This window comes from Equus asinus, chromosome 12 (genome assembly GCF_041296235.1).
Source record: "Equus asinus isolate D_3611 breed Donkey chromosome 12, EquAss-T2T_v2, whole genome shotgun sequence".
NCBI classification, from domain to species: Eukaryota; Metazoa; Chordata; class Mammalia; order Perissodactyla; family Equidae; genus Equus; species Equus asinus.
The window spans coordinates 50,781,843-50,795,104 of NC_091801.1; the positions used below are offsets into that span (position 1 = coordinate 50,781,843).

General features: G+C 44.9%; 1 pseudogene; it reads left to right on the plus strand.

Moving 5' to 3' along the window:
• Positions 1-1,069: 1,069 nt before the first annotated feature.
• LOC106848076 (putative peptidyl-tRNA hydrolase PTRHD1 pseudogene) lies at positions 1,070-1,375 on the plus strand (annotated as a pseudogene).
• The last annotated feature ends 11,887 nt before the right edge of the window (positions 1,376-13,262 follow it).

Genomic DNA, 13,262 nt, shown 5'->3' on the forward strand with positions numbered 1-13,262 from the left:
CTACAAACATGATCCTAACCATAATACTAGCTTATGCTTATATTATGCTTTATCTAAGCTGACTATATGCCAGTGGTTTCTATATATGGACTCATTTTGTCCTCACAGCAACCCTACGACATAGGTGCTGTTATTATTCCCATTTCACAAATATGGAAATTGAAGCAAAGAGAGGTTCAGTGATTTGCCCAAGGTCACACAGCTAGAAGTGGCAGAGCCAGCAACACACAGTTAATAGAATCAGACGTGGGAGTAGAATGCATGTCTGACCCCCAAGTCCAGGCTCATGGCCGTTATGCTATATGCTTCTTTCATACTCAATATGAATATGTTGTGCTGTGTGGTTTTCCTTACCTAAACTTTACCTTCTTTAATTCTTTAATTTTCCTTACTTAAACTTTAATTCACAAAATGGAGGACTACTAACTGGTGGCCATTAGAAGGAAACTCATGGTTTCTCCAGAAAATCAAAACAGCCTTCTTAGGGCCCACCTTAGAGTTCTAACTCGTTAGTAAAACCTCCAAAAGAAATGCCATGGGCGAATTCCAAAAAGTTAATTATTTTAAAAAGCATTCAAGACATCCCATCTGCCATCACTTGCATTACAAAATTGTTTTGCTTCTTTTATCAAGCAGAGCTCTATAATAAACAGAAGTGAGCCATCCATTATATGAGCCATTATATGCTGCTAGGAGAACAACACTGAAAAACAGGAAGTGAAAAACAGGAAAGAAGCCCCCTCTCCTTTCTCCCTCCCTCCCTCTTTCCTTCTCCTTCAGATGCCTCACATTGCAGAACGTAACAGGAAGCCAGCTAGCCGGGAGGTGGGGAGATTTAGTTTGCATCATCCCAACCCCATATTACAGAGAAGAGCTTAGAAGCTTATCTCAGAGACCATAGATAAATACCCAGCACAGGAGCATCAAGTCCAGTTAGGAGACCACTGCAGTCACCCAGGAGAGAGAAGATGGTGGCACGGACTATGGCATTAGCAATGGAGATAGTAAGAAATAGGGCAGGAAGACGGCAGCCTCTGGCACAGAGCTGCAGTTCCTGGTGCAATACTTGATGTTACGAAAGAATCTATCGCAGGCTCTGTTCTCCTGGCAAGTGGACACGTTGGTAGCACAGGCTTGTCACACAGCCACCGCACACAGCTGCTTACCCCGCCAGGAGCCAGAGCATGTGCTCAAGGTGATCCTTGAGACCCCAGAGGAGATGGCCCTAAAGGAGCTGGCTGAGACCCTGCAACAGAACATTGACCACATGCTGTGGCTGGAGCAGAGGGAGAATATCACCACTTGCATTGCGCTGAGGCCCTACTCCAAGGGAGAAGTGACCCAGTATGTGGAGAAGTTCCAATTATTCAAATGACTACTGTTATCAGTTGCTTTGATATATTTGAATATCAGCTGGATCCAGAAACAGCATGCCTTTCATCCCTAAGCAGCACCCGCTCCTTTCAATGGCAGCTCACTCTTCCCTTTACGTTATGACAATTTCTTGAGGATCCAACACATGTTCATATTAAAGTTGTCATTATTAAGTTAAAAGAAAAAAGATGGCAAAAGGTAGATTTGAGATTAGAGATAGAACTGATAAGAATTTCCTCAGAGAGCTTATATATGAATTTAATGTTCACATTATCAATACAGCTACCAGATACTTGCTCTTTGACAGCGGTAAGAGCCCAAGAAGGGCTGGAGAAGCTCCCAGAGTCTCAAGCAGAGGAAAGCTGTTAGCACTCCCTGGCCTGATGGGGCAGGGGAGGGAGCTGCAGTCAAGGAAGAGGGGACACTGACAGGAGCTAAGGTACACACAGGGCAAGCAGGGAGCAGAGAATAAGTGCCCTGCCTGGCCTTTCTCGCCTCTTATCCCCAATCTCCTGCTGTACCTCCCAACCAGAATCCAGCGGGTCAGGGAGTCCAGGTTCTGCAGTGGGTGGAGACCAGCCTGCCGGGCACGGGGCAGGAGAGGCAATGGATCTAGAGGGGCAGACAGAGAATATCTAAAGTATATGCTATAGACAATGAATTGTTTCTCTACATACCACTTTATATTTGTATAGCCCTTGAAATATCTAAGGTAGTTTCAAATCAATTATTTCATTTTATACTTAAAAGTGCTGTGATGTCTAATTTTATGTGTCAGCTTGGCTGGGTCACAGGGTGCCCACACATTTGGTCAAACGTTATTCTGGGTGCTTCTGTGATGGTGTTTCTGGGTGAGATTAACATTTGAATCCATAGACTGGGTAAAGCAGATGGCCCTCCCTAATGTGGGTGGGCCTCATCTAATCCACTGAAGGCCTGAATAGAACAAAAAGGCTGACTCTGCCTCAACTAAGAGGGAACTCCTCTGCCTGACTCCTTTCAAAATGGGACACCAGTTCTGCCCCGTGCCCCGCCTCCATTCCCCTCCATCTCCCCTAGACACCCCCCCCCCCCCCCCCCCCGATTCCAACTTACACTGAAACATCAGCTCTCTTTTGGTCTTCAGCCTGTTGGCTTTGGGACTAGAAATACGCCATTGGCTCTCCTGAGCCCCCAGGTTGCTGACTGCAGATCTGGGGACTTGTCAGCCTCCATAATCATGTGAGCCAATTCCTTATAATAAATCTCTCTCTCTCTATGTACTCCTATTGGTTTTGTTTCTCTGGAGAACCCTGACTAATCCAAGTGCCTTGTGAGATAAGCATCAACTTTATCTCCAGAAAGAGGTGAACATGACTGTTTGGAAGCTTCAGTAAGAGGACAAAAGTTAAAACGAAGGTCTTAGTTCTCATTCTTTTGCACCATCTATTTAAACCACACTTACTCTGTTTATGTAACTCTCAAGAGTGGCAAAGTTTCCTGTGATTGTGTCTATGCTTCTTTCTAAAACAGCATCTACCCACTCAGCCAAGTAAGGCCTCGAAACTCCTCTCTTTTCTCCTCATTCTAAATTGTTACCAAACTTTCCAAATATCTCTTTAACCTGTTCTCTTCCACATTTCTGACAGTTTAGGCCCTCTCCTTTTCTTCCCTGAAGTATACTCACAGTGTGTAATTGCACATTTGTGTAATTGTTGATTAAATTTGTCTCCTACACCAAGCTTAGGGGCCACAACTCAGTATTGTGACTCCAGCTCTTGTCACACATGGAAGCCTCAAAATATTTCTTGTTGAATTAACCAGTCTTGCTGTCTAGTCTCTTACTCTCTCTAATCACTGCCAAGAATGAACTTTTAATATGCAAATCTAATCCTTCCACTTCTCTGTCTAAAAGCTCCTTTCGGTCTAGCAGAAGATGCAAACTAGAGGCCGGTGGCCATGTCTAAAGATGTTTTGTTTAGCTCCCATAACGTACCTTTAAAATTTGGAATAATTGCCAACTTAAAAAATCTGAGTCTGTATGATAAAAATCAGGAATTCCAGCTTTTCTTGACAAGATTGGGTAACCTGGGCAAGTTTCAATGTCTTATCCTGACTTCTAGGGTCTTGTATTGTCTCACTGTGGCTACAGTCACTCCTTCACTGCCTCTTGGGCTCCAGATCCACATAACTTGTTTACAGGAGACAGTATGTTTTCCTGCCTCTGTGCTGTTGTCCTGGGAAGTCTCGGATGCACTTCTGACCAACATCCACTCCTCATCATCCACCTTAGGACTCCTACTCAGCCTATTAAGACTGAGCTAGGGGCCGGCCCTGTGGCCTATTGGTTAGGTTTGCGAGCTCCGCTGCGGCGGCCCAGGGTTTCACCAGTTCGGATCCTGGGCACGGACATGGCACTGCTTGTCAGGCCATGCTGAGGCGGCATCCCACATACCACAACTAGAAGGACCTGCAACTAAGATACACAACTATGTACGGTTGGGGGGGGGGGCGGCCGGGGGATTTGGGGAGAAAAAGCAGAAAAAAAAGGTTGACAAGAGTTGTTAGCTCAGGTGCCAATCTTTAAATAAATAATAATAAAAAAGACTGAGCTTGGTTCACCTCCTCGGGAAGGCTTCCTCCCTACCAGTTGTCATTCCTCTTCCCAAGGTACTACTCACATTGTTTTGGAATTATTTGTAACCTATAGGACCCCTTTCACCAGATTAAAGTACCAATACAATCGCATCTCTTCTGAGTGTTAAATGAATTGCTCACAGCCTCCCTTCCCCAATTAATGGCAACTCCGGTTGCCCACATTTGAGAAAGAGAACTGGAAAACCTCATCAGTACCCTAGTAGGCCCCTATTTTCCACCATGGTCAATTTTGTTACTACTCTACAGGGTTGATATTGAAAGTTGGTTTCGTAAAACAGTGTAGATTTGCCTGCTGCTGAGATGATCGTCTTGCGAGATAATATTCCTCACTGGCCATGCGGTCCTCTGAGGGAAGATGACTTTATTCCTGCAGTGTTGTCCTTAGTTGGAAATGTTTCTCTTTGACTCTTTAACTTACAGACTTGTGCTCATCCTTTCTCTCAAAGCCCACCCCCCATACCAGGCTGGTTGGGACATGAGGGGCTTCCCAGGGGCTCCCCTTTTGCTCCTGCTAAGTTCCTCTCTGGAGCCTTTTCTTCCTTTCTCATCAGGGGACCTCAGTAGGGACCATCCCATTTATAAGAGAGATTATAATAACGTTGAACCTCACAAGGAAGAGGATCCAAGTCTCTATTCCTCCCTTCCCAGGAAGTTTCTGGTCTCCTATACAAAATATCTTCTTTCTCAGCTGCAGACCAGCTCTGCACTGGAATGGTTGAGAGGGATGGGCTTTCTCATGCTACAGAGAATATTCTATGACTCTCTTCCTCCAGAGCAAAGGGTACCTTCTTTTCTATATTTACCCAAAGTGGAGGGACTATCTAGGTGATTCTTCTCCAAACAAAGGCTTGCTCCAAAGTGACCGGTATCTTCTATCTGGAAAGTAGGCTCAGGCAACTTGTGAATCTGACAGTCTTTCCTGATAAGAATTTTTTAAGTTGCACCTTCTTGTAAAATAGACTCAGAAATGGAGATTTGCATTGCAGACTATTTTTGGAGAGTGTTCTCAGGAACAACACCTATAGGGGAGTGACAGAAGCACGAATGGGCAAAGGGAGGAGCTGAACTGTGATGCAGTTGCAGCTGAGGCCTCAGCTGATCCCGCAGGGAGCTCTGGGACTGGGATGACCCTTCAGTGTTGTCTACAGTGGAGGTAAGAAAGATGGTCCTTGTACCCTCTCAGCAACCAGTCACTGTCATGGAATGTGGACTGCCCCAGCTCTAGAGGTCATAACCTTGCGGGAGGCAGCTCCTGTGAGCCAAGGGCAATTCCTGAGGATGTACTCATCTGTGAGCCTTTAACGTTAACACATTCCCATAGGTGGGGGCAAAGTGTCTTAGTCTTGATGGGGGGACTGGCAGTGTACCACAGTGTCCATGATACACCTATCCAGGCACAATTTATTTATAGTTCTGTCCCGTCTCCTGTACTCTAAGCACTTTGAGGGCAGAAACCAGGTGTTCCCAACAGAGTACCTGAAATATAGTATCCACTCAGTTAGTAATTAACAGATGAATGAATAAATATATGCATGAAAGAGTAAACATAAGCTCAATGACTCTGTAATAAATTATTGGTTGCATTTATGCAGAACTTTATGTATGCAAATTATTCTGCTAAAAATATATGTTATAAATATGTAAGTGCTACAAGCAATAATTTCTAATAAAACCTGTCATCAAAATGAATTAATATTTAGTGAACACAAACTAGGAGTACTATCCTGCATCAGTCAACTCTCCCAGAATGCATCTGCCTTAACAATAGAACTATTTAAGGGTTTCAGAACTAGCATCCTAATTTATCTCTCAAATTGCTTTTTAGACCCTCTGCTTTGTTCAATTGTAGGGGAGGAAGACATTTCCTCTACCCTCTCTGGGTTCATCTGGCTGGAGAACGAATTAAATTCATGCGACACAGAATAGCAGGAGAAAATTAAACAAAGCTTTATAACATGTGTACATGGGAGAGGCTCAGGCAAGCTGAGCAACTCGCCAAAATGGCTGAAGCCACCACCTTAAATATCATATCCAGCTAAAGACAAAGGAGGATGTTGGGGGTGGGGGGAGTCAGTTACAGGAGGTTACCAGAAACAGGAATAAGATTATTATGCAGATTTAAGTCCTTGCCTTTGGCATTGATTAAGAGTTTCTAGAGATAAGGTCATCTCCCCTTCTTCCTGGTACAGAGAGGGAGGCATCTTTACAGATGGAGATTTCCTTTACAATGCAAATGTCTCCTAACAAAGGGTAAGTAAATTCTACTTTTCAGTTGCTTTCCTGTCTGCAAAGTGACCAGCCCTAAATAATTATCATGCCAAAGAGACATATTTTGGGGTGGCCAATTCCAGGCCCCCACACGATAAATCTCCTCTCATCATGCCTAAATCTTGTTTTCATTATATAGGGTTTCTGAAGTTTATCGGGCATATTATCCTTGCTATCTGTCGACAAAAATAATCCATAACCAATCTATAAATGAAAATTTGGCTGAGTTTATTCTGAGGTGAAATCTGAGGACCATGGCCCGGGGCCTTTCTTCCCAAAGGAAGAAAGGGCACCAAAGAAGTGAGGTGTATAGAGTGGTTATATACCCCCAAGCAGGATGTTTCACATATGGTTGAAATGTCCCTCCCACAATAGTCACTAGATTGCCCTGTCAGCACAGTGCTTGATGGACACAGCAGGTAGTGGGTCTGCTATCTCAGAGGGCGTAGCAGAAGGCAAGTCTATTGTCTCGAGCTGGGCAGTCACAGGTGAGCACAGCAATCAGTTTCTAGCCTAAGGAAAGATGCTTAATCCTTAAGGAGATGCCAACGTTGGGAGGGGGAGGGAAGTTGCACCTTTATCTCAAGGGCCTTTGTTCTTGCCATAGGGAATATCTAAAGCAGATATACAATGCATGCTCAACAGCCATGGTCAGGCCCTTTTGGAAAGACAAGGTCAGGCCTAATTAGGTTTATACCAAATGGCTTCCTCATATTCTCCAATATATCCTATTGCTTGCCATTTTTATTTGTTATATCCAACTCTTTGATCTTGGCTGTTTTTGCATCTCTCCTGATGTTTGTAATTTTCTTGCCAGTAGTCCAATTTATCATGGACATTTGTTGTTTTGACTCTCTAGAACAACATCTCCCTTCTCGGAAAATCTGTCAAAGCCAAATGTGACCCTACTGGGAGGGGGCTGACAATCATGGAACTCTGTCCCCAGGGCCACAGTGATTGGCCCATGGTTAAGCACATGACCCAGGCTGGACCAATCACAGTTCTTCCCTGGGAACTTTTTTGGGGAGGAAAAAAGGAAAGAAGCTGGGAAAGAAGAGGGATTTTTTTCCCCTCTGCTTGTGGAATTGCTTGCTAGGCTAGGAGCCCGGGCTACCAGAGGTTATCCCCCACCCCATGAAAGAACCCTCCTGCAATAGGAGAAAATGAAACGACCTAAGGAGAGAAACAGGATGAGAGGTAGGAGAGTCCTGAGACCTTTCAAATCTCTGACTCCAGGAGCTGAAATCTCAGAGACTCTGTTTCCTGGGCTCCCAAAGCTTGACTGTCAAATTCAACCTTCATTCTGGGAGCCATCTCGGTCTGCTGTCAAAAATCTCCCTTTTAGCTTAAGCTAGTTTAAGTTGTATCTCTATCACTTCCTATTCAGAGAGTTCCCCGCCCCCCCCCCCCCACACACACATTTGCTACTATCACTTTGTAGAATTCATTGTGTTTAAACGTTGGTCTGAATACTAACCTTGTAAACCTTGAGTTGTCAATGCAGGCCATCTACACAGGGTGATAGAGCATGGAGTTTAAGGGCATTGACTCAACAGCCTTCTGTTCACACCCTACCTTCATCACCAACCAGCTGAGGGACCTTGGGCAAGGTACCTAAATTGTCTGTGCCTTAGCTTCTTATCTGTACAATTTGCAAAACAATAAAAGGGTCATTGCACGCATTAAATAGGATTATATCTTTAAAGTCCTAGGAGAGTACCTGGCACCTAGCAAGAATCCAATAAATACAGCTATTATGACCTTTTTCCTCTCTTGTCATTGATGTCTCCCATGGCAACCCCACCCTGTGGGATTCGGTACACATTGATTCAGTCCAGAACCTCAAATTTCTTTCATTTTTACTTTCAGATTGTTAAATAAATGTTTATCTTTGACATTTCATGGCCTTTCTCTTGCACTACATTCTACATCTTTTTCTTTTTGCCAATGGTTCCATCCCAATTTTTGTTTTTTGGTATCTTTCTCAGTTCTTTTTCACAATATCTCCTATTCCTATCCTCAACATCATTCTCTTCTTTCCTTATAAAATGCTTCCTATTATATCCACACCCTGAAACACTCCTACTACAAGGAGCAATTTGCTGTATGTTTATTTTCTTTGGAAACATCTCTCCTTTATGGAAGCAGGGTTATTTATCAACCTGTGATGGAGCTCTTCCTGGTTTGGTTAGGGCATGCTGCAAACTGCGCCGGTAATTGCAAGCCCCTGTAATAATGCTTATTTTGGCCAGGACACAAACCACAGTCAAAAAGGTCTTCCTGAGTTCTGAAGGTCAAGCAATTAGAATTTTCTCAGGCTTTTAGAAGAATGGAAGCCAGGCCTTTCCTCAGGGTGAGCCCTGGACTTACAGTTGGTGTTACGTGGGTTCTAGTTCTGCTCTGCTACCTCCTTTCAGGGTTCCTGACCTCTCAGAGCCTCAGTTTCCTCAGCTGTAACATGGGTTTACAGCAGAATTACCCTGATTTTGTGTGAAAATTAAAGTGAAACAATTTGGTAGTTTGTGAATTGTAAAGTGCTGCATAAACGGGAGAGGCTATTAATGCAAATTTTAGTAGGAACCCAGTGACAGATATAAAACAGGGGCTAGTCTCTCCAGTCTGCTGTGCACAGTGCCCTGTGCAGACAGTCAGGACGAAATCAGGATACTCTTGTGAAGAGCCACACTTAGGATCTTCCTGAGTAAGGCAGACAAATGGAGTCAGGAGCTCATGTCCACAGTCCCTTTGAGAAGTTCCAGAGAAAAGACACATCAAGGAATAATTTCAATTTGTGAATCTCAGTGCGAAAAGGCTTTAGAAGTAGAATACAATAACCTATGGTATAGCCTCTCAAATCGGCCTTCCCTCATTCCAGCTTCACTGCCATCATTCCTGGATCCCCTATCTTCCCCCAGCCAGGCCTGGAGGGGTCATCTGGGAAACTTTCTTGCCCCTCTGGCTCATGTGATATAGAGTTTTCTGGTGCCCACCTCCAGCGCCACACCGTTCCCCCCATTTTGTTGCTGTGCAGGCTCAGATTTTCTCCGCCTGCAAAATGGGGATAGTTAAATCCCTAACACATGCCTCAACAGAACACTGTGGGGATACAGAGAGGTGACTAACACTGCCTGGGGAAGTGCAGACTTCACAGAGAAGCTAATTTTAGAGCTAAGTCCTGAAGGCAAAGGAGGTGTTGCCACATGGTAAAGGGCTGGGAAGGAGCCCCACTCTCTGTCCCCTCATAGACGGAACAGCGTCTGCCTTTGACAAAGGCATGAAAGAGCTTGCTGTGTTCAGAAAACAGCAGGTAGTCGATCCAGGCTGGAGTGAGCGCTGCATGGGTGGGGAGGGGCCTGGTGGTTGCGGAAGGGTCCCCTGGAGTCCAGGCCATGCGAGCCTGCAACCTCTACTGCCCCAGAGCTTCCCCCAAACCTGTGAAGGAGGCATCACTTTTCTATCCCAAATAGTTTTACCAAACCCCAAATCTCAACTTGGCATGCCCAATGAGCAATAAGCCACTCACTGAGACATGGGTGCTTGGAGATGGAGAAAGGTTTATTTGAATTGGCCAATACAGAAGGCTGGGAGATAGGTTCTCTCAAATCCACCTTAACTAGAGAAGAAAGCAGGGGGTTTGATAGAGCCAAGGGGCTTGGGAGGAGGAGTTTCAGAGAAACAAAGAGGAAATCCATGTTTCTTTCACTCCGGGTAATCCCCTGGGCAATCAGACTTCTGGGCTTCCATGGCAGCTGGGGGCTGGTTATCTGGTGATCGTGAACTTCCTTAAAGGCATTCTTTTTCTTCTGCAAAGTAAGTTTATAAATCCTTGTGACTCTTGAGTCACCCCTCAGGCTAAGCAAGAAAACAGCAAATTAACAAGATTAACTTCTTTTCATGTGTGTCATTGTTGGGGAACAAAGTTGAAGGGTAATCATGTTCTTATTGAATATTTACAGTAACCCTCAGGCACCCGCCTTCAATGGTAGGTGATTTTGTTAGATGCTCTTTCAGCCAACCTTTGATAGGAGTTAGAAAAACTTTCCAGGTGAGCTCCCTGACCAGTCTTCTGAGGGGTTAGGGTGGCTTCATCGCCCCCATTTTTTTAACCTTAGCATCTAGTATGAGTCCTCCTTCAGTCATTCTCTGTGGGCACAGAGGGCGTCTTATGCAAATAAGACTCTGGAGGCCTGCTGTGACAGCCCAGAGTTACTAAGGTCAGTATTCAGATCAGGGTTTCAGTTCTCCTCTACGTACTCGCTGTAAACCGGAGCCAGTTACTTCTCCCTGCCTCAGTTTCCACATTGGTTAAAGGGCTTTTGCAAGGATTAGATTATGTGTGGGCTTCTCTGTCCCCAAATCCTGATTCTTTCCCAATGATAGGCATCAAAATTCACCCAATTATTAAAAGCAGAAACCTGAGAGTTATTCTTAACTAATCCCTTTTGCTAATAGCCATCAGCAGGTCCTGTCAATTCTACCTCCAAAATATACCTTTTCTCTCTCCACTTTACCTCCTTAGTCCCAGCTGACATCTCCTCTCATTTGACTACTGGACTATTGCTATAGTCTCCCAACTGCTTTTCTTACCTCCACTCAGAACCTCCACAAGGTGGCTAGAGCAATCGTTTTAAAATATGAATTAGATGTATCCTTCCCCAGCCAAAAACTCTCCAGTGGTATTCCATCTCACTTAGAGTAAACGCCAAAGTCCTTACCATGACCTACAAGGCCCCATATGAGTTGGCCTCTGCCTTCCTGTGCCCCTGTCCCCATTACTACTTGCCATCCTTCCCCACTAGTCTTTGGATAATTCCCAGAACATGCCAAATGCCAAGCTCTTTTGAGAGCTTGAGAACTTTGTCCTTCCCACTTCCTCTACCTGAAATACTCTTCCCCTGGCTTTTCATCTCTCTGATTCCTTCTTGGCTGAAATGTTGCCTCCATGGTGGCCTTTCCTGCCCTCCTTGTCTAAAGTAGGTCCCTCCATTTTTCTCTATCACAATACTCTTTTCCTCATAGACTGATCACAGCTTATCATCACTTACTCCCTTGCTGTCTTAGTTCAGGCTCACTAGGAAGATATCCTGAGAAGAGGATGTAAGTGCAGTGATTTATTAAGGACCTCCTCCTGGGGCAGATGGGTAAAGGAGTAGGGGAAGCAGAACAGAGATTGGGAAGAAGGCAAACAAGGGTGGGATTTCTGATAAAGACCCAACCTCGACCTGATCCCAGAGGGGAGCTCTGCAGTGTAGATCCTGAGTTTATTCCAAGTTGATGCAAATAAGCTGCATGTTCATATTCCTGCGCCAGTCAGTCATTGGCTAAGGGCAACTGGGTGTTGAGTCCTCCTTCCAGCAAGAGCAGGCTGCTGGAAAGTCACAACACACACACACAAGAGCCAGGGCAGAGGCACATGGAAATAGTGTAAGGGATCCCAGGGAGCAAGGCTGGGATAGTACTGGCTACGCTTGCTCATTGACTGCATGCCGCACTAGAAGCACCCCCCTCGCCCCGCCCCCAAGCAAATACCTCTTATTCCTATCCACCGTTATATCTCTAATCTCATTTGCATAGTACCTATCACATAGCTGGCAATCTATACATTTTTTGAAAAAATGAATGAATGAAGTTTGTGGTGTAATGTGTGGCATGTAAGGAATACTCAATTAATATTATTGGAAACAACCTGAGTCTACATGTTTTTTCACCCTGCTCTTCAGTTTCCAATCATAAGAGAGGGATGCTCAGGCATATGGCTTCAGAAACATGGGCTATTAAGGAAGAGAAAAAGTCAGCTCTGGGAAGAGAGAGACTGGCCCTGGAGAAGACACTCAAGCTATTACTAAATAGAAATCCCAAGTGTAGTTGGAGGCAAGTAATAGGGGTAGGGTGGGAGATGGATAGACCGATCCTGCAGTTAGAATAGGGAAAGTCTAGCTGCCAGACAGTTCCCCACATCAGGAAGTAACAGCCTCACGCTTCTAGGCAGCACAGGGTCTGATCTCATGCGGGAGAAGGCAGGATCTCAGGCCCTCAGTGGAATAGGCTTTGATTCAGGACAAAGATTTGGTCCTGGTAGGCATGGGACCCCTGGGCACAGATAATAAGGCAAAACCCTGGACCCATAGACTGTCTATTAAACACCTGAAAGGGCAAGGAGCAGTGACACTTTCTGGTCATCCAAGTTATTGAGAGTTATATCTGTTAGAATTTCTGGTTGCAAACTAGTGTGATCGACTCATCTCAGGACCCTCCTCAGTCCTGGGCGATCCAGGACAGTTGGTCACCCTATTGCAAGGAAGAGAAACTGTTACAGGTTGGGTTGCCCAGGGGACAGATTCTGAGACAGAGATCAGCTTGCAGCAGCTATATCAGGGAGTGGTCTTGGGATCATCACCTCGGGAAGGGAAAAGAAGAGACAGAAGCAAGAGTGGGCAGAGGGAGGAGATGGGCTGAAATGCAGTTTCAGGGTGACCTCAGCCAACCCCACAGATTGCTCTGAGGCTGGGATGGTCCTTCGGAGTTGCCCAGAGTTTAGTGTTGCCAAATTTAGCAAATAAAAATACAGGCTGGCCCGTTAAATTTGAATTTCAGATAAACAACGAATAATTTCTTAACATAAGTATGTCTCATATAATACTTGCGATATATTTACACTGAAAAATTTTTTCATTGTTTATTTGAAACTATCTGAGCACTGTGTATTTTATCTGGCAATCCAACTTGAATTGGGGTGAAGGGCCAGGTCTTTCTGTCCTATGTTGACCAATCTCTAGATTCAGACTGCCCCAGTAAAGGGGTTGTAACCTTGGGTGATGGGACTGTCTTTAGCTCAGGCAATTCTGAAAAGGCTGACAGCTGAGGGCTGCCTGCCAACAGCCCACTCAACAGCTGAAAAAATAAATCTTTCAGACTTGAAAGGGAATTTAGACAGCCCATCACAGTGTCTACTACAGAAACAGACTCGATAACCTATTTACTGG